Raw genomic sequence first — 22,140 nt, 5'->3', positions numbered from 1 at the left:
TTAAAACATGTTCCAAATTTTATACTTAGGTCTCTAAGTCACTTCGCCTAATGAGCTTCAAAATGAAAATATATTTGAATACACTTAGAAGTACTTATGAAGACTTTATCCTAAGCTGGTTTGACACTTTCATTGCTTCGATTCCTTTCAATGCCGCTCTTCAATCTTTCATACTTCTATGAGCTTTCATTATGGATCTTTGGTATTCACATGTGTTAGAATTGGTGTATTCCCAAGAGGGGGGGGAGGGTGAGTTGGAACTTAAAATTTTTTTTCCTAGGTTAATCTATCCAACAATAGTATATACACAACCTAGGGCTATGCAATTTCCAAATGCGTAGATAAATATAATGTGGAAATTAAGTTATACGCATCATTCACCCATAACATACATGTGTGGTAAATATAAAATTCAGAAATATAAACAAACACACGATATGTTATTGGGGTTCGACCAACTATGCCTACGTCCTCGCCCCTAGCTCACAAGCCCGAGGATTCCACTAAATCATCACTTAAAGGTGGAGCGACACTGTTTACAATCAGGTCAAATTAACATAAGGCTAACCTCAACCTACATGCCTTAACAGGACGACGCACCTAACTTTCCTAACGGGGTCTAAGCCAATCCGGACTATTCTAGGGCTAGTTTTCCTCTTCAGGTCCGTGCCTTGAAATACAACAAATGTGTATACAATCAAATGGTACAATGATTATGCTTTCCTGTAAAGCAGATTTGTACCCAAATACGCGTAATAACATACACCACAATATGATTCAATATGTAAGCTTAATGTGGTCTTAAGATGTCTACTCTCAAATAGATTTACTATCGATGTAATTGGTGCGTGAGAGTGCAAGCCTATATAATCTTTGTATCACTAGATATTCAATCTAAATGCTCAAGCAAAGATATTAGCAACACTTCATATATTTCAATCAACAAGTTTTCTCAATACATATATGTATATGAAGCTCAAGTAGTATATGGATTAGGTTGGCAAAAATGAGATTAATCTTTTGTATTCAACCAAAGATATAAATCAATGAATATAGAAACAAAAATTTTCCTCACACAAACAAATATCTCTTTAAATATTTATCAAGATAAAGCACACTAGATATTTGAAAGTATTTTGAAAATATTTTGCAACCAAAAACAAGTACGATCTTCTTAAGATATTGCAACGAAGGTGCAAGCTTAGAAGTTAGGTTTGACTCTCAAGAAAATTATATCAATCAAAATAGAACAAGGAGAGCAAACCTTCCAAAAGTAAACACTCAATCGACTTACAAAGGGTTTAGGCAATAGTAGTAGGTAAGTATGAGTGAATGAGGTTTAGATCTGAGTATTATGGATATTTGAACTTGAGAGAAAATTTTTAATCAAGTAGGCTAATCAAGTTGTTAATCTTCCCAAATGAAGGGGTATAAATAGAAGACCCCTAAAATATGACTGTTAGGGATATAGTTGGGAATGTTAGAAAAGATTAATGATGTTCTAAATATTTTAACCTTGACAAAAATAAGTTAACTACGGTAAAAATGCAGGGCAACACAAGAGGTTCGGTCGACCGAAAATGTTTCGATCGACCAGGTCTCATATGGTTCGGTCGACCTGGGGGATTTTGAACTAAGGACTCGGTCGACCGGGAGAAGGCGATTTTTCAAATCTCCGAGGTTCGGTCGATCAGGCCAATTTGAACTGGTGGGTTCGGTCGACTAGACTGTTGGGATTTCTCCCAAGGACCATTAGTCGACCAGGTAGTTAGAGTACAAAAATGGGTTAGTCGACCAGATGGTCAAAATGTTGACCTAGGAAGGTTTCAATCGATCGGGGCTTTTTGAACTACCTAGTTTGGTCGACCAGGGCCTTGGTCAATTGTTGACCCAGGCCTAGTTCGGTTGATCAGGGTAGAATGAACTGCCTAGTTCGGTCGACTGAAAGTGCACCAAGTGTGCATTTCGGTCCCGTTTTAATACACACAGATCCTAATGAAGTGCCTAACAAATGTAGGTGCAAATGTGTGTGTCCCAGGGTCATTTATGATTATGAATACACCGAAAAAGTCCGATGTCGATCGACCGAAGGGAAAACCCTAAAGCCTTTCTAAGGTCATTTTCATTTCGAGCTTACTTATTAAATCATGCAAGGGATGCATGCAATTATTACAAGCCATAAGCCTTAATTACTATTACAGAACAATCTATATGAATGATTTATATATTATAATTAAGACGATAATCGATCTTCGAAACTTTACTTGCTTTGTGCCCATCTTGATCTTAACAATCTTAGTTCTTGCATAAAACCTCAAACACCCATTAGACACAATGAATATTTGTCATAATCAAAATCGGGCGTGACCAATAAGGTCAACATTTTCCCCCTTTTTGATGATGACAAATACACCAAACAAAAATATAGGGTTAAGGCTAAGAAGCTTTCCCCTCACAATATGCATCCAATGTGTGTTTGAATAAACCCATTATTTTTGCCCCCTTTCCATCTCCCCCTTTTGGCAACAGCAAAAAGGACCAAGTGAATTAAAATCCTAAGCAATGGGTGATTATTACATTTATGCATGATGAATGTTGGAAAGATTTTTGAAAAATTTCAGCAGAGTGTCGTTTGTACACAATCAACCACCAACTTTCACAAAGTCTAAAGCGAGAAGATAAGTCAGCAGTATAATTAGTTGATAAAACTTGGAAAGTTCCCATGAGAGGGCTCCCTCTAAATGTATGCAAGTTATAAAACAATTACTTTACATGTATATATACATTTGACACACACAAGAAGTAATGTTTTAATTAATTGGGCAAATGTCTACAGAAAATTCGGCAGCATGCCGGTTGTAAACAGGACATTTCCCAAAATTCTACCTGCACAAAAATGATTCTCAAACAAGCAGTATCACAATAGTAAGGCATGCGAGAACCTATCATCTACCAATAGGCAATACTCAACAACTGCATCCGCCATGCAGTAGGCATTCTAAACTATTCATGCATTTCAATATAATAATCATGTAACCACAAAAAACATGCAAGTCAGGGTACTGCTGATATATATCATAATCAAATAGGATAGTGTACCATAATGTCATGAGAATACAAATAAAAGTAAGGGTTGTTTTTATTTAGTACAGACCAGATGATAAAAATAACAATAAAAAAGAATCAAAGCCATACAATCTGATCTGCAAACAACTCTGGAGTCTAACACTCCCCTCCATCATCTCCTCCAACACCACCATCACGAGCATCAAAATTGAAGTTCATAGTCATTCGATCTCTCTCATCCTGCATCTCCTGAATGCGGTCACTCTGCTCACTAAAGCTGGCTGTCATGGACCGCTCCAAATCTGTAAAGCGATTGGCAGTGGAGATGGAGAACTGTTGAAACTCCTCACGAAGTGCAGTGGATGACGATGCCAAGTGCTGCAAGTTTGACTGGACGGATCCTCGAAATTGTGTGAATGAGTCAGACAAACTGGTGATCGCAGCCATAAGATCCAAGTTTGATGGCTTCGGAGGCTGTGGGGGATCTTGTGGGGCCTCTAACTGCGCTACTGCTGCTCTAGAGGGGATCCAGATATTCCCAACAAGCTCATACCCCATCAGTTGTAAGGTCACGCTGGAGAAGATGTTGGCAGGTCGTCACCTCTTCAGTGAACCCACATTTGACCGCATGACTCCAATGTTCCTGAATAGTTTGTTTAAAATGCCCCCATATGGCATTATCACTTGGTGGCCAATCGTCTTGGCCATCATCCTGCGGATTAGTAAACTAGGCAGATCCAACTTCATCCAAGCAAACAGGCACCATATAATGAAGCAAACTAGAAACGACACATGCACTTTAAATCCCACCTTGGGCAGGACATTGTATGTGATAAGGTGGTGCAAAATCTTAGCCTCTAGGGTGAACTGTCTATACTATGGAGGGTGGTTTTGGCTACTAGTGCTAGGGTCCGACAGGGTCAGGTTTGCAAATGTGGTTACTGTAAATTCCTACTCAAAGATCCAAGAGTTCACCACATTGGGGCACTCAAAGTCTCCACGGTCAATGTCGAGGACATCCGAGATATACTGTGCGTCAAAACGCACATCTGTCCTCAGAACACGAGAGAAGCACCCGTTTTCATCATTACCCAAGTTGGCATAGAACATTTTGACAAAATTCAGGTAATGACACCCAGGCTGGTAGGAGATGAAGATCTCCACCCCTGATACTCGAACATATCCATAATGTTTATAAAATCCTGATTCATGAATTCCAAATCGAGTATCTTACCTAGTATAGCTTCCTTGGGACGAAACTCCTGTATATACCAAACTTTGCACCTCTCAGAGAGAAAATGCTCATCCTCCGCGTGAGCAATATTGTGAAATTTGATGTGGGCCATGGTGGTAAAGATATGAGGCTAGGATGTTTGGAAATTCAATGAAAGGGTGAAAAATCTCTGAAAAATCTTGTGCAAATGAGCTGAAAGTGTAGAAAAGGTATATATATACTGCAGCTTGGTCGACCAGAAACCGATACGGTCGACCGATGCTTGAAATTCCCCAAGAACCGACACAGTTTGGTCTACTGAGGAGAAAATGATCTAGGATGGCTGGTCGACCGAAAGGGTGTACTGTACAAGATTTGGTCGACTAGGGTAAAACCGAAAGATCCGATCGACCGTGAGAAATGCATTCACTAGGGTTCGGTCGACCGTAAGGGTCAAAGTCAACACTGTTCTGGTCGACCAAGGTCCTTTATACCTACAATGCTCGGTCAACCAAGCATAGTGAATTTTTTCGATTTTTCCTGATTTTGATCCAAAGTTCTCCCTAAGGGCCGGATTTTATATATTACAACATACATATTATTCTTAGGGATTCTTGGTGAAGAGATATTGCTTAAATGAGGTGCGTACCAAGAATTGACTAATTGACCTAATTTGAGCACCGAGCACTAAGAAGTATGAGGCTTTTCTTAAACTATGCTCTTTGGTAATTGGAGAGTATCCTACATAAATGATGACATAAATGAGCAAGGATACAAACCAAGGAATGGGTGGAACCTTACTGAATATGATCATGGTTTGGTAAGGATTTTCTATGGATGAGATAGGCCAGAATAAAAGGATTTACAACTTAAATTCAAAGGGACCAATTCCCTAGATGGTACCTCTAATTTGGTTATAGCTATGAGAAGCACTCAATATGCATTAGTCATTTATAATCAATGGTGCTTTAAGCCTAGAGTGATGACTTGATTTCGATTTAGGATTTTCATGTTTAAAATGAGTTTAGGGTATAGTGATATAAGATATAAGATGGAACCCTAAAACTCAATTTTGTGCAATGGACAACTGCAACTTAACTTTATGATTTTCATAACGTCATGGGTTAAGCATTTTGAATTAAGTGCTAGGCGAAGATGCCATGTCCATTTGGAAGTGGATAAAACTCTTAGTATAATAAGATAGGTGAGAACGTATACTGAGATTATCATTACAAGCAACAACCATTTCCAAACCCCCACCGTCATAGCCCCTACATCTAGGAACGAAGGAAGGATAACAAAAATGTATTTTCAATCTAAATTCAATTTTCCTTAGGTCCTGCGGGGTTTGCTTTCATGATAACCCACATCACTTCTTTGTCTAAGCCTCTAGCACATCTAAGTAGACAATTAAACCAAACGTGCGCTTTTCTTATACAATACAAGAAAATTTTATATATGCGTGAAAGATTATGCTTATTAATTCTAGTTTTACTTATTAAGGCATTACTATGGGTATGATAAACAGAACATGAACCCTTTATGAAAATATTTTTATTTTTAACTTCCAAGGGTTTATCATTGTTATCCTTTTCACAAGTGGGTTTGAAAATCATTTCAGGATAGTCTTTGGTTTTTCTTTCTGAGTAGATAATTTTCAAAACCTTCTCAGTTTTTCTTCTTTCTAGAGTGGCCTGAAATCTTTTCAAATCATTTAAGTGCTTTGCCACCTTTTCATATTCATTTTTCAAAAATGTTTCCTTCTTTGATATCTCAACTAGAACTCTATGCATTTTAAATGAGACCGTTTCTAGTTCCACATGTGAGGACATGCTTTCATTGTAAGATTCAATACATGATTCATCACAAAGTTTATCACTATAGCATTCATATGAATCAATGCACACAGTATTATCATCATAGCCAATAGATGACTCATTATACAATATATCACAGGATTTGGCACAAAAGTCATCACAGCATGCATCACATGGATTTTTGCATGAGCTAATAGCATAGTTATCACTAGGGCAATTGGATGATTCATTGCATGATATATTCCAGTATTCAACATGAGAATCATCAAGTGCATTAATAACAAAACTATTGCAATATTCAATAGATGATTCAACATAAGATACATCATAGCATTCAGCAATAGAATCATCTATGGAGGCTAAGATAGGAAGATATACCTCACCAGCTGTTACTACAATTGCCCTATTATTTACCATTTCCTGAGTGGTGGTCTGATTCTCCTGGGACTCTCCATAGTTTCTTTCAAGTTCATCCCAGATATCTTGTGCACTACTACATGCCACAATCTTAACAAAAATATTAGTCTCTAAAGCACAGTACAATATATCCATGACATTAACATTAATCATGTTAAAATCATTCTCATTTATTTGTGCACATCTTCCTTTAGCAGTCACAAGCCAGACCCTCCAATCCATAGATTTCAAGAATATGGTCATTCTAACTTTCCAAGTGGTGTAGTCAACACCACAAAATAATGGAAGGTTGGTATGTGACTGTCCCTCACCGAATGGGGATACACCAATGTGAGCCACTGCGATCTTTTTGTAAAAATGTTTAAGTCAAATGCAATGAGGCTCTGATACCAATTGTTAGAATTGGTGTATTCCTAAGAGGGGAGGGGGATGAATTGGAATTTAAAACTTTTTCTCCTAGGTTAATCTATCCAACAATAGTATATACACAACCTGGGGTCAGTCTATGCAATTTCCAAATGCGTTGATAAATATAATGTGGAAATTAAGTTATATCCATCATTCACCCATAACATACATGTGTGGTAAATATAAAATGTAGAAATATAAACAAACACATGATATGTTATTGGGGTTCTGCCAACTGTGCCTACGTCCCCGCCTCTAACTCGCAAGCCTGAGGATTCCACTAAAGGCTCACTTAAGGGTGGAGCGACACCGTTTACAACCAGGTCAAATTAACACAGGGCTGACCTCAACCTACACACCTTAACAGGACGACGCACCTAGTTTTCCTAATCGGGTCTAAGCCAATCTGGGACAATTCCAGGGCTAGTCTCCCTCTTTAGGCCCGTGCCTAGAAATACAACAAATGTGTATACAATCAAATGGTACAGTGATTGTGCTTTCGTGTAAAGCAGATTTGTACCCAAATACACGCAATAACATACACCACAATATGATTTAATATGTTAGCTCAATGTGGTCTTAAGATGTCTACTCTCAAATAGATTTACTATCGATGTAATTGGTGCGTGAGAGTGCAAGCCTATATGATCTTTGTATCACTAGATATTCAATCTAAATGCTCAAGCAAAGATATTAGCCACACTTCATATATTTCAATCAACAAGTTTTCTCAATACATATATGTATATGAAGCTCAAGTAGTATATGGATTAGGTTTGCAAAATGAGATTAATCTTTTGTATTCAACCAAAGATATAAATCAATGAATATAGAAACAAATATTTTCCTCACACAAACAAATATCTCTTTAAATATTTATCAAGATAAATCACACTAGATATTTGAAAGTATTTTGAAAATATTTTGCAACCAAAAACAAGTACGATCTTCTTAAGATATTGCAACGAAGGTGCAAGCTTAGAAGATCTATCAAAGTCTTCTTAGGATAGACTTATCAACAAAGTCCCCTAAGAATCCTTAGGTTTGGCTCTCAAGAAAATCGTATCAACCAAAATAGAACAAGGAGAGCAAACCTTTCAAAAGCAAACACTCAATCGACTTACAGAGGGTTTAGACAATAGTAGCAGGTAAGTATGAGTGAATGCGGCTTAGATCTGAGTATTATGGATATTTGAACTTGAGAGAAAATTTGTAATCAAGTAGGCTAATCAAGTTGTTAATCTTCCCAAATGAAGGGGTATAAATAGAAGACCCCTAAAATATGACCGTTAGGGATATAGTTGGGAATATTAGAAAATATTAGTGATGTTTTAAATATTTTAACCCTGATAAAAATAAGTTAACTACAGTAAAAATGCAGGGCAACCCGAGAGGTCTAGTTGACCAGAAATGTTTCGGTCGACCAGGTCTCATATGGTTCAGTCGACCATGGGAATTTTGAACTAAGGGCTCGGTCGACCGGGAGAAGGCAATTTTTCAAATCTCTGAGGTTCGGTCGACCGGGCCAATTTGAACTTGCAGGTTCGGTCGACCAGACCGTTGGGATTTCTCTCAAGGACCCTTGTTCGACCAGGTAGTTAGAGTATAAAAATGGGTCGGTCAACTAGATGGTCAAAATGTTGATCTAGGGAGGTTTCGGTTGACCGAGACTTTTTGAACTACCTGGTTCGGTCGACCAGGGCCTTGGTCAACTGTTGACTCAGGCCTGGTTCGGTTGACCAGGGCAGAATGAACTGCCTGGTTTGGTCGACCGAAAGTGCACCAAGTGTGCATTTCAGTTCCGTTTTAATACACAGATATCCTAATGAAGTGCATAACAAACATAGGTGCAAATGTGTGTGTCTCAGGGTCATTTATAATTATGAATACACCGAAAAAGTCTGGTGTCGGTCGACTGAAGGGAAAACCCTAAGGCCTTTATAAGGTCATTTTCATTTCGAGCTTACTTATTAAATCATGCAAGTGATGCATGCAATTATTACAAGCCATAAGCCCTAATTACTATTACAGACCAATCTACACGAATGATTTATATATTACAATTAAGAACGACAATCGGTCTTTAAAATTTTACTTACTTTGTGCTCATCTTGATCTTAACAATCTTAGTTCTTGCGCAAAACGTTAAAAACCCATTAGACACAATGAGTATTTGTCATAATCAAAATCGGACGTGACCAATAAGGTTAACAAAAAATATTGAACAAATTAACGAATAAATTTTTTTTTATCACATTAACACACAAATTAAGTGTTCAAAATCTTAAAAAGAAAAAAAGAGAATAGAATACTTGGGTTTTTTTAATTTTAAAAAAGTATAAATATCATTGGACCATCTAACGAGATTTACATTGCCACGTGTCAGCACTTGCTTCATTTCCCAAGCAAATCTCATTGGACCATCGAGCGAGATTTTCTTGTCACGCGTCAACACACGATTGTTATGGTTAGGAGTGAACAAACGGTCGGTTCGGCCAAATTTGGGTAATTAACCGAATTAACCAAAAAATTTGGTTAAATAGTGCTATAAACTAAACCGACCGAACTGATGGAGGACACCGAACCGAACCTGGTCAAATTACTAATTCGGGTAATTCGGTTAACCGATTTTAACCGATTTTATTTGAAATTAATTGCCAGAAACAGAACCCAAAGACAAACAATGACAAATAATAATAATAATAATAATAATAATAATAATAATAATAATAATAATCTGGTTAATTTGGTTAATTTGGTTTTTCCCGAATTATGCTCACCCCTAGTTCTAACCGTTTAAAACTCATTGGATGGTCTAGTAAGATTTGTTTAAATCTCATTGGATCATTTAGCGAGATTACGTAAGCATCAAAATAAGAAAAGTTTTCACAATCAAACGGTTATTTAATATTTTATTAAAAACTAAAATCAAAAATGGAAAAAACTCTTACTTTTGGGCTAGTCCACTCTTTAAACTTGAATTGTTATCCTCATAATTAAGGAGGTCAAGAGCCTTTTAATTAAGAATTGGATTTGAATTGATGACGAGTTTTGAAACAAACCTTTGAAAGAGATAGTAACAAGGAGAGTGTTCTAGGGCAGTGTGCAGCTTCAATTACGTTTTTCCTTCCGTTGGCGCGTGGGCTTCCATATGTCTTCTACCTTCATTCTTCTCTGGCTTGTACAGTTTCATATCAATTGACGGATGATTCACTGTGATTCCTATTCTCTTTAACGAGTTTCTAATATTCTTCTCTGCTCTCAACACCTGCTATTAAAAAGGACCAACCAAATCTTTCGATTGCTGATCACCATTATTGTTGGTCGGACATTTATGGGCAGAGATAGATTCCTTCAATCTAGTTGTAGCTCTGCAAACTATATCTTGTCCTTGATGATTATATGGTCTTGAGAGATCCTTCAAGAAACCCCATCCTTTCTTTGATGCTCTAATTGTCCATTGAAATGAAGGTCCCAATTTTTCTAACTCAACCTTGCAAGCGTCTCTCGGTGAATAGGTTCTTCCTCCACGCATCGTGCATAATAATTATCTCCCCTTCTATGTTTGTACTCTGTAGATCTTTTTGCTCTCATGATGTGATTCACAATTTCTAGTTTCCCCTGCATTAATTTTGTGACTTTGTGCAGTTGTCCCCAACCTTCCATTTTGTGCCCTGCTTCAATATCCATAATGAAGATTCTATAATCCCAAGTATGCTCCTCAATGCACAGAACATTTCTTGTCCTTTTTATCAGAACTTTGCACCTGCATTTCTTCTGTGCTTTCGCTGCAATGAAGGAACAAACCTCCGGGGTTATGTTGTGCAACAGTTTCTCAATGGACTTACCAAGCCATAGAAATGCTTCTGGGGAGATAAGGATGGCTCTGCAGAATTGGTTCGTAGTTTTGAGAAAGTCCTTTCTATTTTTGCTTTCTATTTTGATTTCCACTGAGCTTCTGCCATTGGCGTTGAGAAAGATTTCACCGAGGACTGATTTCCCAGCCATTTTCATAATAATAATTTATATCATATTAACCGAATCCAAACAAAAGCAACTTGTTTAAGTACTTGTGCGTGCTCATCATAACTCGTTTGATGTTAATAAAATTGTAGCCCTCCAGTGATCTGAATGAGAAGCAAAGGGAGAGCCTGCTTTATAGGGCTTTTATCTTCTATAAAAAATACCATCCATTTTCACGACGGACTCTTTTCAAAGGAAAAATGCCAAAATATAAACTAAATAAATATTACTAATATAAAATTTCAATATAATTAATCAATAAAATATTAAAACTCATTTAGATGTGAACAATCATTTTTTTCTATCATTTCATTTTTTCAAAAAAGTTTAAAAAAAAATTAAATAATTTTTTATTTCTACAACATTTTTATAAAATAAATGAACAACACTAAATGCTTTTGACATCATTAACTAGTGAAATTAGTTTTAATTTTAATTTCTAATTTTTTAAATAATCAAAAAAATCTGTTGATTTTCTAATTTTTTTTTTTAAATTTGTAGAGATCACTTACTTTATGTATGATAGCATGGAATTTGCATTCTAACTTTTAATTTACGCAGATTATATACAAAGTTTCTTCTAAATCTACGTATATCCAAATTCAAGCCCCAAATTTCATAATGTTAAATATTACATTTTATTAATTTTAGAAAATTAAAAAATATACTTTCTTTTCTTGTGATTATTTTGAAATCTACAAATAAAAATAAAAACTTATTTTGCACATTTAAACAAGTTCTTTATTTTCTCCCTTTTTAATATGTACAGATTTTGATTGGTTACAAAAGTCGTACCTATTAATTTGTTAGTTACAAAAAGTTTTAGGTTGCACGAAACAATGACACTTGCACACTTTGTTTATTCTTTGTACATATGTTAAATTTGTATTATCATTTTTAGGTAAATTTAGACCCCACTCAAAGTGGGAGCCTTGTGCATTGGGTACAACCTATTTTTTTTTTTTTTTCTTCTTTAGTTAAATCCAGATATGTATGGTAATAATCTCGCACATCAATATTATTGCTGTACTTAATTTTCTAACTTTATTTAATGATTTTTGAGGAATTATTTGCTAAAGATATAGTAACCATTTTTATTAAACATAGTTTTAAGCCAACAACAATAAGACCACTAGTTACTTTAACACTCGTTGCCCAGGGCTTTATAATGACAAGCAATAGAATTCCCATGATTGTATAGTATCACAAGTATCCATTAAAAATTAAGTGCTATATTTCATACTCATACCATCGAAGTCATATTGGTAATTATGTTTTTTTTTTTTATAGTCATTTTTTAACCAAACAAACAAAAGCTTGGTTAAAGGCATCAAAAGTCAAAAGAAAAAATAAAGAGAAAGCAAAGTTTTCACCAAGGCGGTCGACCGATCCTTTGGAGCGGTCGACCAATTTTCCATCTATCTCTACTGTTTAGCGACGCCCCTTGTATTTTTTCACAGTAAATTTGAAGCCAGCCTCCAACAATACGTTCTTGATTTGTATTCCATGACTTATTTTGGGCTTTCTATTTTGAATTGTAGTCAGTGTCTCATTAGGTATTCTAATCAATATTCCAATCTCAGGGTGGACTTTAAGACATGAGACGAAACGTGGGTTAGGGATTTATGTTTCAAAAAGAACAAGAAAAACTAAGGCTAAAAGACCCTCCCTCAAAATGAAATTCATGCCCCTAGTGGTGACAAAGGTTGACCAAACTTACTATTTGTACAAGCTGCCTACGTACTTTATTAGGATCAGGTCATAACGTATTTCAAACTCTAACGAATTTGACAATTCATTTGAAATACTGACACATATCAATCAGGTCAGGACTTTCATTTTAATTGTAATGTAAGTTGAGGGTATTGGCTAAAGAATAAAAAGATTTAATAAGACTCAACATTATCAATTCAATCAAAGGTAATATCGGTCATGGACCTATGAAGCATGCCTCTTACGTTTCATTCATTTTTCTTTCCGTAGACATCCCAATTTTAACCAGGCCTTTTAAGAAAACTCGGCGTCATAAGAAGTCGACCTTGAATCCCGGGAATGGGAGGATCCGATTGAGTCCCATTTTATTTCAAAATTAAGTCATCTTTTTTCAAAAATTGAGTCTTGATTATTCTTAATTTCGAGTCACGGTTGTTTTAAGAAATGAGTTATGGTCATATTAAAAATTTAAGTGTAGGCTATTTTGAATAAAATTGAGTTCCGGTCATTTTAAAAATTTAGTCTCGGTCATTTTAAAATTTGATTCTCGGTTACTTCAAATTTGAACCCCGATTATTTTTAATTGAGTCGTTTCCAAAATTTAGTTCTTTTATTTTTTTTAAAAAAAAGGAGTTCGGATATTTTTAAATTGAGTCCCGAGTATTTTAAACTAAGTCTTGGTAATTTTTTTAAATTGAGTCATTTTGATTTTTAAATTCGAGTATTTTAATTTTAAAATGGGTCTTTTAATTTTAAACTAAGTCTTCAAAATTTTAAAGTTTAGGTATTTCAATTAGGTATTTTATTGAGTCGTTTTTATTTTAACTTGAGTTCAGGTCCTCTTTTCTGGGAATTTAAGTTCACATTTTTACCAGGCTTTTCCTTTATTTTTGAAGGAATAAAATGATAAAAAAAATATTTTTTTTGCATGGGTGATGTAGCCCATGTAAGTTAAATACAAGGGTTGCCGCATACCCACGTTGATTAGGGTTTCTCTTAGGATTTTTGGGTGTTTGTGGCTTACAAAAACAAAGTCAAAGCAAGCAAAGAGAGGAGGTGGGAATACGGAGGCTGAACACAACAAGGGGCCACGGCCATAGGAAGAAGAAGAAGAAGAAGAAGAGCAGCAGCAACACAGCATCACCGGCGCCTGCGCAATCAATTTGATGAAGCCAATCGAATGATAGTTTCTTATCCGATCAAATTGAAATTTTTCTAGGTTGTTCCTGATTCATTAATTTTAATTTTCACCAATTGGATTTTTATTTAGAGCTTTGACGGTTTGAGTTTTATTTCTTGGACAGCCAACTTACCGCAGCAGCAGCAGGTTCGCCTGTGCTCCGTGGTCGACTTGATGAAGCCAATTGAACAACTATTCCTTATCCAATCGAATTTATATTTTACCAGGTTGTTCCTGACTCACTAATTCTAATTTTCACCAATTGGATTTTTATTTAGAGCTTTGAAGCTTTGAGTTTTATTTCTTGGATAGCCACCTTACCGCAGCAGCAGGAGGTTCACTGGTGCTGTGTGGTCGACTTGATGAAGCCAATTGAACAACTATTCCTCATCTGATCGAATTGAAATTTTATCAGGTTGTTCCTAACTCACTAATTTTAATTTTCACTGTTTGTATTTTTATTTAGAGCTTTGAATCTTCTATTTTTATTTCTTGGACAGCCAATTTACCGCAGCAGCAGCAGCAGGTTCGCCGGTGCTATGCGGTTGACTTGATGAAGCCAATTGAACAACGATTCTTTATCTGATCGACCTAAAATTTTTCCAGGTTGTTTTTAACCCTTTTTTCTTAATTTTTAATGGTCGGATTAATTTTTTGAATGTTATAATTTTAATTTTATTTCTTGGACAGCTGACTCACACAGCTGCAGCAGGTTCACCTGCGCATGCGCAGTCCACATGATGTAGATGATCGGATGGCGATTACTCGTCTGATGAAACTCAAATTTCTGCAGGTGTTATGCTAACATGTCTTTTATCAGAATTTCTTTTCTTTGTGGTGGTAATTATTTTATTGTTATTGTATTTTATTGTGGTTAACGTTGTCATTTTATTGTTTAAGACATACTACTATTGTTTAATATTATCATTGTTTGCACGTTGTAATTATTTCATGTCTATATTTATGTGCATTATATTTAGGGTTTTGATTGGTTTGCATGTTTAGGGTTTAATCACTTCCATATAACTTGTGAATTAATTTTAGGAAGTCCATATTATTGTATATTGGTTTTTAGGGTTTCCATATAATGTAGGTTAATTTGTAGGATTTCCATATCATTGAATGTTGTTTGGTAGAATTCGATTTATTTCCATATTTTTTTTTTTAGGGTTTTCATCTTATGGCATATCTATTTATTATTATAGGTGTATATTTCATAATAGATCCCTGATTTGAATGGTTTCCATAACTTGATTCTTTTTCTTTCCATGTGTGTATGTTATGTGATTTACTATGGTTTAATTGTTTCCATATTGGTATGATTGTATTTATAAGACATTAGATATGTATCATTATGACGATTATTATTGTTACTTTTTATTATTACTATTATAATGTGTGTTAGGTGTTATTATTATTATTATTATTATTATTATTATTATTATTATTATTATTATTATTATGTTGAATTATTTTGGTATTATTATGATATTATGGATGTGTTATTATCATTAAGGTAGTATGTTATTACTATGATATTATTATTGAGGCAGTGTTATTATGATCATATATTATCATTATTAGAACGTGTTATGTAATTATTATAATATAATTATTTATGTAGTGTTATTATCATATTATTATGTATTACTATTATAGCATTGGGTTAAATTATTAATACGATATTATTAGTGTCACGCCCCGAACCCCAAAATGGGACCCAAAGGTGAAAATCTAACCTAACATGTCCCTGTATCATACAAATCATCCACAGATACAAGACAAAGGATGAGGGTCCGACCCTGTGGGGTTCCCAGGCACCCTAAACACATCCAAACACAATCATATACGCAGTAAAAAAAGGGTCATTTTATATATACATATGCAGTACCATACCAGAGTCAATACTAGAACAGAAACAGGCTCTATCAAAACGTACAAATGGGTGCCCAAATACATCTCAAAATGGCAACCCACCAAAATACAGTCATTACACTTACCTAAGCGCTAACCGCAGTACACCGGCCACTATGCTCCTTACACCAGGACGCTAGTTCTAATTACTCGAAGGACCTATAAAAAATGTACGTACAGTAGGGGTGAGACACATCTCAGTAAGGAAGAACACATGTTATATCGGTGTGTGGCATTTGAGTGTTATCACGATGCAACATACACGCAGTTAAATGCAGTCCAGTACTAATTTCACACAGTGCACACACGCACATATACACATGATCAGCAATCTTGGTGTCGTTACACCCTTAGGCCCGAAGCCGGCCCGCGACATACAGCATTGGCCTGTAGCCAACCCGTGAAAACGGCGCCACCGGCACATGGCTAGTCCTCGATTCCCATGGCATCGTACCAGCACTAACTGGTGGATCCACACCCTTCAGCTTGATCTACCGGTATAGGTTTATGCCCTCAGATATAAAGTCGAACACTCTTGCCTACGTAGCAGGCGATAAACACACGCCGTCGGATATAGAACCGGACACTCTCAGTACTTGGAACAATTCGGAACCCCGTTCTTACTAGCATTTCAACAGTCACACACACATGCATGCTCATATAACCAAACAAACCACACCCATTTGGTAATCTAAATCATAATTTTCCAAACAAATACAGTTTAAACACAAGTCAAGGCACGACCATCCCAATAACATAGTATAAATCACCATATACGCTCTGTTTTCAACAAAACTAGGGATGCAGCCCGTCACCCCCTTTTAACCAAAACTGTAATAATGAAAAACTCATAGTTTCCCCCGTTAAATCCCCCCCAAATGAGTTGCCAAAACACACATAGGACCGTGAACCACAATTCCACCTAATCGGATTTCAAAAATAACCAATATAAACACAGTTCCCCTTACTTTTTCCCTGAATAGCAAATTTCGAACTCCAAGGCCCCTAAATAGCAAATCGAGTTCCAAAACCTACAAATCACAACACAGAATATACTCACAAGACTGCTTCCTACAAAAGTACCGAATTAGAATTAAAAATCGAGCCTTACCTCGATTTTACACCAAAACCCAAAAATTTTCGAAACGAGATTCCGATCCGTAGAACTTGTAGAGAATCCTTCCACGATCCTTATGGTAACTTCAGATTCCTAATTCCAGCAACGATCGGCGAAGAAATCTAGAGAGAGAGTGTGAATCCTGAGTTCCTAGAGAGAGAGAGAGAGAAAGAGAAACCATTACTTCACTACTAAGCAACTCAAAATATCATTTTAAAAGCCTTTGACTCGGGTGGATTCGTCGACGAATTGGCATCCTCGTCGACGAGTCCGCCATTAGCTTCATCGACGAGTCAGTGGCCTCGTCGACAAGGCTGATATTTCAATTTCTCTAGAACCCTTAGCATTTCCTCGTCGATAAGCCCCTGAATTTCGTCGACGAGAAGGACTAAGACTTCATTGACGAAATCTGGCTTCGTCGACGAGGCCTGCTCTTTTACTAAAATGCCCCTTTATTTAAATATTTAAAAACCATTATCAAGGGTCAGGCCCTTACAACCTCCCCTCCTTATAAAAATTTCGTCCTCGAAATTTGTACTCTCTCATACACGAACTCATTCTTACAATCGAACACATATATACCAATCTAAAGAAAAACTAGAGACCACTACAACATAGCCCCATCATACACATACACATACATACCCTCACTTATGGCGGAGGAATACCGTGGTTACATATACAACTGTCTCAGGAGTTCACAATACACACACTCCCGACGACTAACCACCTATCCCAACCCATAGTACGATCATATACAAGTGCTCAAAACAACTATGGATACTTTCGGCGTATTTTAGTTTCCAGTTCCCAAGAAGCTTCCTCAACCTCGTGGTTTCGCCACAATACCTTCACTAACGGCATCTCTTTGGTACGAAGCTTCTAAACTTTACAGTCCAAAACCTGAACAAGTATCTCCTCATATGCTAAAGTATCCCCAATTTCCAACTCATTATAACTAATAACATGTGAAGGATCCAACACGTACCTCCTCAACATGGATACGTGAAACACATTGTGGATCCTCGAAAGTGCTTGAGGTAATGCAATCTTGTAGGCTACTGGACCCACTCGCTCAAGTACCTCGAATGGTCCGATATACTTTGGGCTCAGCTTGCCCTTCCTCCCAAATTTCGTCACCCCTTTCATCAGAGCAATACGCAGAAATACCTTACCTCCCACTTCAAACTTTAACTCACAACAGCGAACATCTGCGTAACTATTCTGCTGACTCTGAGCTGATCTAATTCTCTCTTGGATCAAACCCACCTTCTTAGACGCCTACTGCACGAGTTCAGGTCCTAACACCTGGCGTTCACCAACCTCATCCCAACACAACGGAAATCGATACCTCCGACCATACAAAGCCTCGAACGATGCCATCCCAATACTAGACTAGAAACTGTTATTATAAGCGAACTCTACAAGTGGCATAAACTGTATCCAACTACCACCAAAGTCTAACACACATGCTCACAACATATCTTCCAATATTTGTATCGTCCTCTCCGACTGTCTATCAGTCTGGGGGTGAAACGTTGTACTGAAAGTAAGCTTCATCCCCAATGCCTCCTGCAAGTTCATCCAAAATCGAGAAGTAAATCTCGGATCCCAATTCGATACTATGGACACCGGTACTCCGTGCATTCTCACAATCTTATGCATATAAAAATTTTCTAGCCTACTCATAGGATAGCCGACTTTCATCGGTATGAAATGAGCAGATTTCCTTAATTTATCCACGATCACCCAAATAGGATTCTTCCCGTGAAGTACTGGCGGCAATCCGATCACAAAATCCATGGAAATATGCTCCCATTTCCACACCGGAATAGGCAAAGAATGCAATGGCCCTGTTGGCCTTTGATGTTCAACTTTCACCTACTGACACGTTAGACACTACTTCACAAACTGAGCAATCTGCCTCTTCATAGGAAGCCACCAGAAGGTTTCGCACAAGTCTTGATACATCTTTGTACTACCAGGATGTATTGTATACATCGAACGATGTGCCTCCTCGACAATGGTCCTTTTGATCTCGTCATCGTTCGGAACACAGAGTCTGGTCCCAAACCTCAACACACCTCCCTCAAAGATGTTAAACGTCGTAGCCAGTCCCTACTGTACCTTTTCAATAACCTTTGCCAACTCTGCATCACTAGTCTGCGCGGCTTTTATATGCTCAAATAAGTTTGGTTGGATCACCAAGCTAACAATGAAAGCCTAAAGATCACCAGACACGAACTCCACGCCAAGGCTTCCAAATCCCGCCTGACATGATGCTGAGCTACAACTGCAGTTATTGCTGCATGCTCTAACTTCCGACTCAATGTATCTGCTACCATATTAGCCTTTCCTGGGTGATAACTGATCATGCAGTTGTAGTCCTTGATCAACTCTAGCCACCACCTCTGCCTCATATTCAACTCTTTCTGCCTGAAGAAATACCTGAGGCTCTTATGGTCTATGAAGATCTCACACTGCACACCATACAAATAGTATCGCCAGATCTTCAGTGCATGCACAACAACAGCCAACTCCAAATTGTGCGTAGGGTAGTTCTTCTCATATTCCTTTAGTTGTCGAGAGGCATAAGCTACTACCTTACCCTGCTGTATGAGCACACATCTCAAACCTTTTAGAGACGCATCGCTATAAATCACAAACCCACCATCCCCCAAAGGAATGGTCAACACTAGAGCAATAACTAGCAGGTTCTTCAACTCTTGAAAGCACTGCTCGCAATCACTGGTCACTCAAATTTTACTCCTTTCCTGGTCAATAGTGTTAGAGGTCCAGACAGTTTAGAGAAACCCTCTACGAACCAACGATAGTAACCCACCAGTCCTAGAAAACTCTGAACCTCCTACACATTCTTCGACCTTACCCAGTTGACCACAACTTCAATCTTGCTAAGATCAACTGATATACCATCCTCGGTAATCACATGGCCTAAGAACGCAATCTGACTCAGCCAGAATTCACATTTCTTTAGCTTAGCATACAACTTTTCCCGCAAAATCTGTCATACTAACCTCAAATGTTCCACAAGCTCTTCTGTACTCCTCAAGTAAACCAGAATGTCGTAAATAAATACCACTACGAACCAATCCAGGTACTCATGGAAAACCCTGTTCATCAGATCCATGAACACCGTCGAAGCATTTGTCAACCCAAAAGGCATGACTAAGAACTCGTAGTGGCCATATCTAGTTCGAAAAGTTGTCTTCGCTACATCCTCTGCTCTAACCCTCACTTGATGATATCCAGACCACAAGTCGATCTTCGAAAAGACTCGTGTTCCCTACAACTGATCAAAGAGATCATCTATATGAGGTAAATGATAGCGATTTTTCATAGTCACCTTGTTAATCTCACGGTAGTCAATGCACATCCGCATCAACCCGTCCTTCTTCTTCACAAACAATACTGGAGCTCCCTAGGGCGAAACACTAGGTCGAATGAATCCTCTATCCAGTAATTCCTACAACTGCTCCTTCAGATCCTAAAATTTTGCTAGGGCCATCCAGTACAAAGCTTTAGAGATCGGTGCCTTGCCAGGAAGCATCTCTATCGTAAACTCCACCTCACAATCCGGAGGTAAAACGGGTAAATCATCTAAAAATACATTCGAAAACTCGCTGACTACCCGAATGTCCTCAAATCTCAACTCATTCCGCAACGGTTCCTGCACACAAGCTAGGTACCCCTGACATTTGTCCAAGAGTAGCCTCCTTGCCTGTAGTATCGATAGAATCTGTGGCGCTGGACGCACACACGATCCCACGAATTCGTACTCCTGTTCCTCAGGAGGTCTAAAAACTACCACCTTCCTACTATAGTCGATCATTGCATAATTGGAGAACAACCAATCCATCCCCAGAATGACATCGAACCCCGACATGTCATATACAACAGGATTTACCGGTAGCAGCTTTCCCTGAATTTCTATTGGGTAGTCTACCAACATTTTCCTACAAAAAGATACACACTCAGATGGCATAGTAACAGATAACACCTCATTCATGTCTTGGGTTTTAGTCCCACACCGTCCAATAAAACTCACAGATACAAAAGAACGGGTTGCACCTGAATCAAATAAAACAGAAGCCTTATTTGAAAGTAATAATAAGGTACCTGTCACCACGTTCCCTACATGCTCAGCGTCCGCTGGAGTAAGAGAATATATTATGGTCGGAGCTGTATTCATCAGAATGGTTCCCCAAGGTATCTGATTGCTCCCTCGGTTCCCATTGAGTGTAGGCACATCTCGCTTTGGTGCACAACAATCACAAGCCATATGACTAGGTCGACCACAGTTATAGCAGTTACCTTCGAAAGACCGAAACCCACCCTCGTGCCGTCTGAGGCACCTGGTACAACAACCACTAGTCTAGCTCCCTTGAGAATCCTGACCCTCGGTATTCTGGTGGTAGCCCGAGCACTTGTTCCCCTTCTTCCACGATCCCTGACGAGATCCTGTCTGAGAACCAAAAGATAATGTCCTCCTCCTTGATTCCTGATCCACCTCGTCCTCTTGAATACCTGTCTCAATCACTATGGCTTTATCCACCAACACCAAGAACTCACGGATCTGAAGCATACCCACCAGTATGCGGATATCCTTTCTCATGCCTTTCTCGAACCTCCAAGTCTTCTCATACTCGCTCGAGACCAAACATGGTGCATAGTGGGACAACTCTATGTATTGACCCGCATACCCCTACACCATCAAACTCCCCTGAGTCAGAGCAGAAAACTCATCTGCCTTCGCATCATATACAGAAGCCGAAAAGTATCTGTCGAAGAACACCTCCTTGAAACGGCTCCACGTCATCTCCTCTAAACGAGCTCTAAGCTTCTCCAGCAAACTCACCATAGTCCACCATCGACCCGCCTCCCCAGACAGTTGGAAAGTAACATAGAGGACTCGTTGCCTATCCGTGCAGTGCAAGACTTCCGAAATCCTCTCAGTCTTCTCCATCCAGTCCTCTACAGTCATTGGGTCATATCCTCCAGAGAACGTCGGAGGATGCATGCGTGTGAACCTCTCAATGGTGCACCCCGCAGCAGTAGGAGAGTGCTGGCGTCTCCTCACGCTCCTGTAACACCTAACTCGTCAAACCTCGATGCAGAGAAGGAGACTCATCACTCGCAGTCTCCTTGGAGCCACTTCCCAAGTCATTATCCTTGGGCTCCATTCTGCAGCACAATAGGAATCTATCAGTATCCCTACAACCCATACAGTTAACACCATGATTTACACTAATCG

Source organism: Malania oleifera, chromosome 8 (genome assembly GCF_029873635.1).
Source record: "Malania oleifera isolate guangnan ecotype guangnan chromosome 8, ASM2987363v1, whole genome shotgun sequence".
NCBI classification, from domain to species: Eukaryota; Viridiplantae; Streptophyta; class Magnoliopsida; order Santalales; family Ximeniaceae; genus Malania; species Malania oleifera.
Note: the sequence above shows the minus strand (reverse complement) of the source record.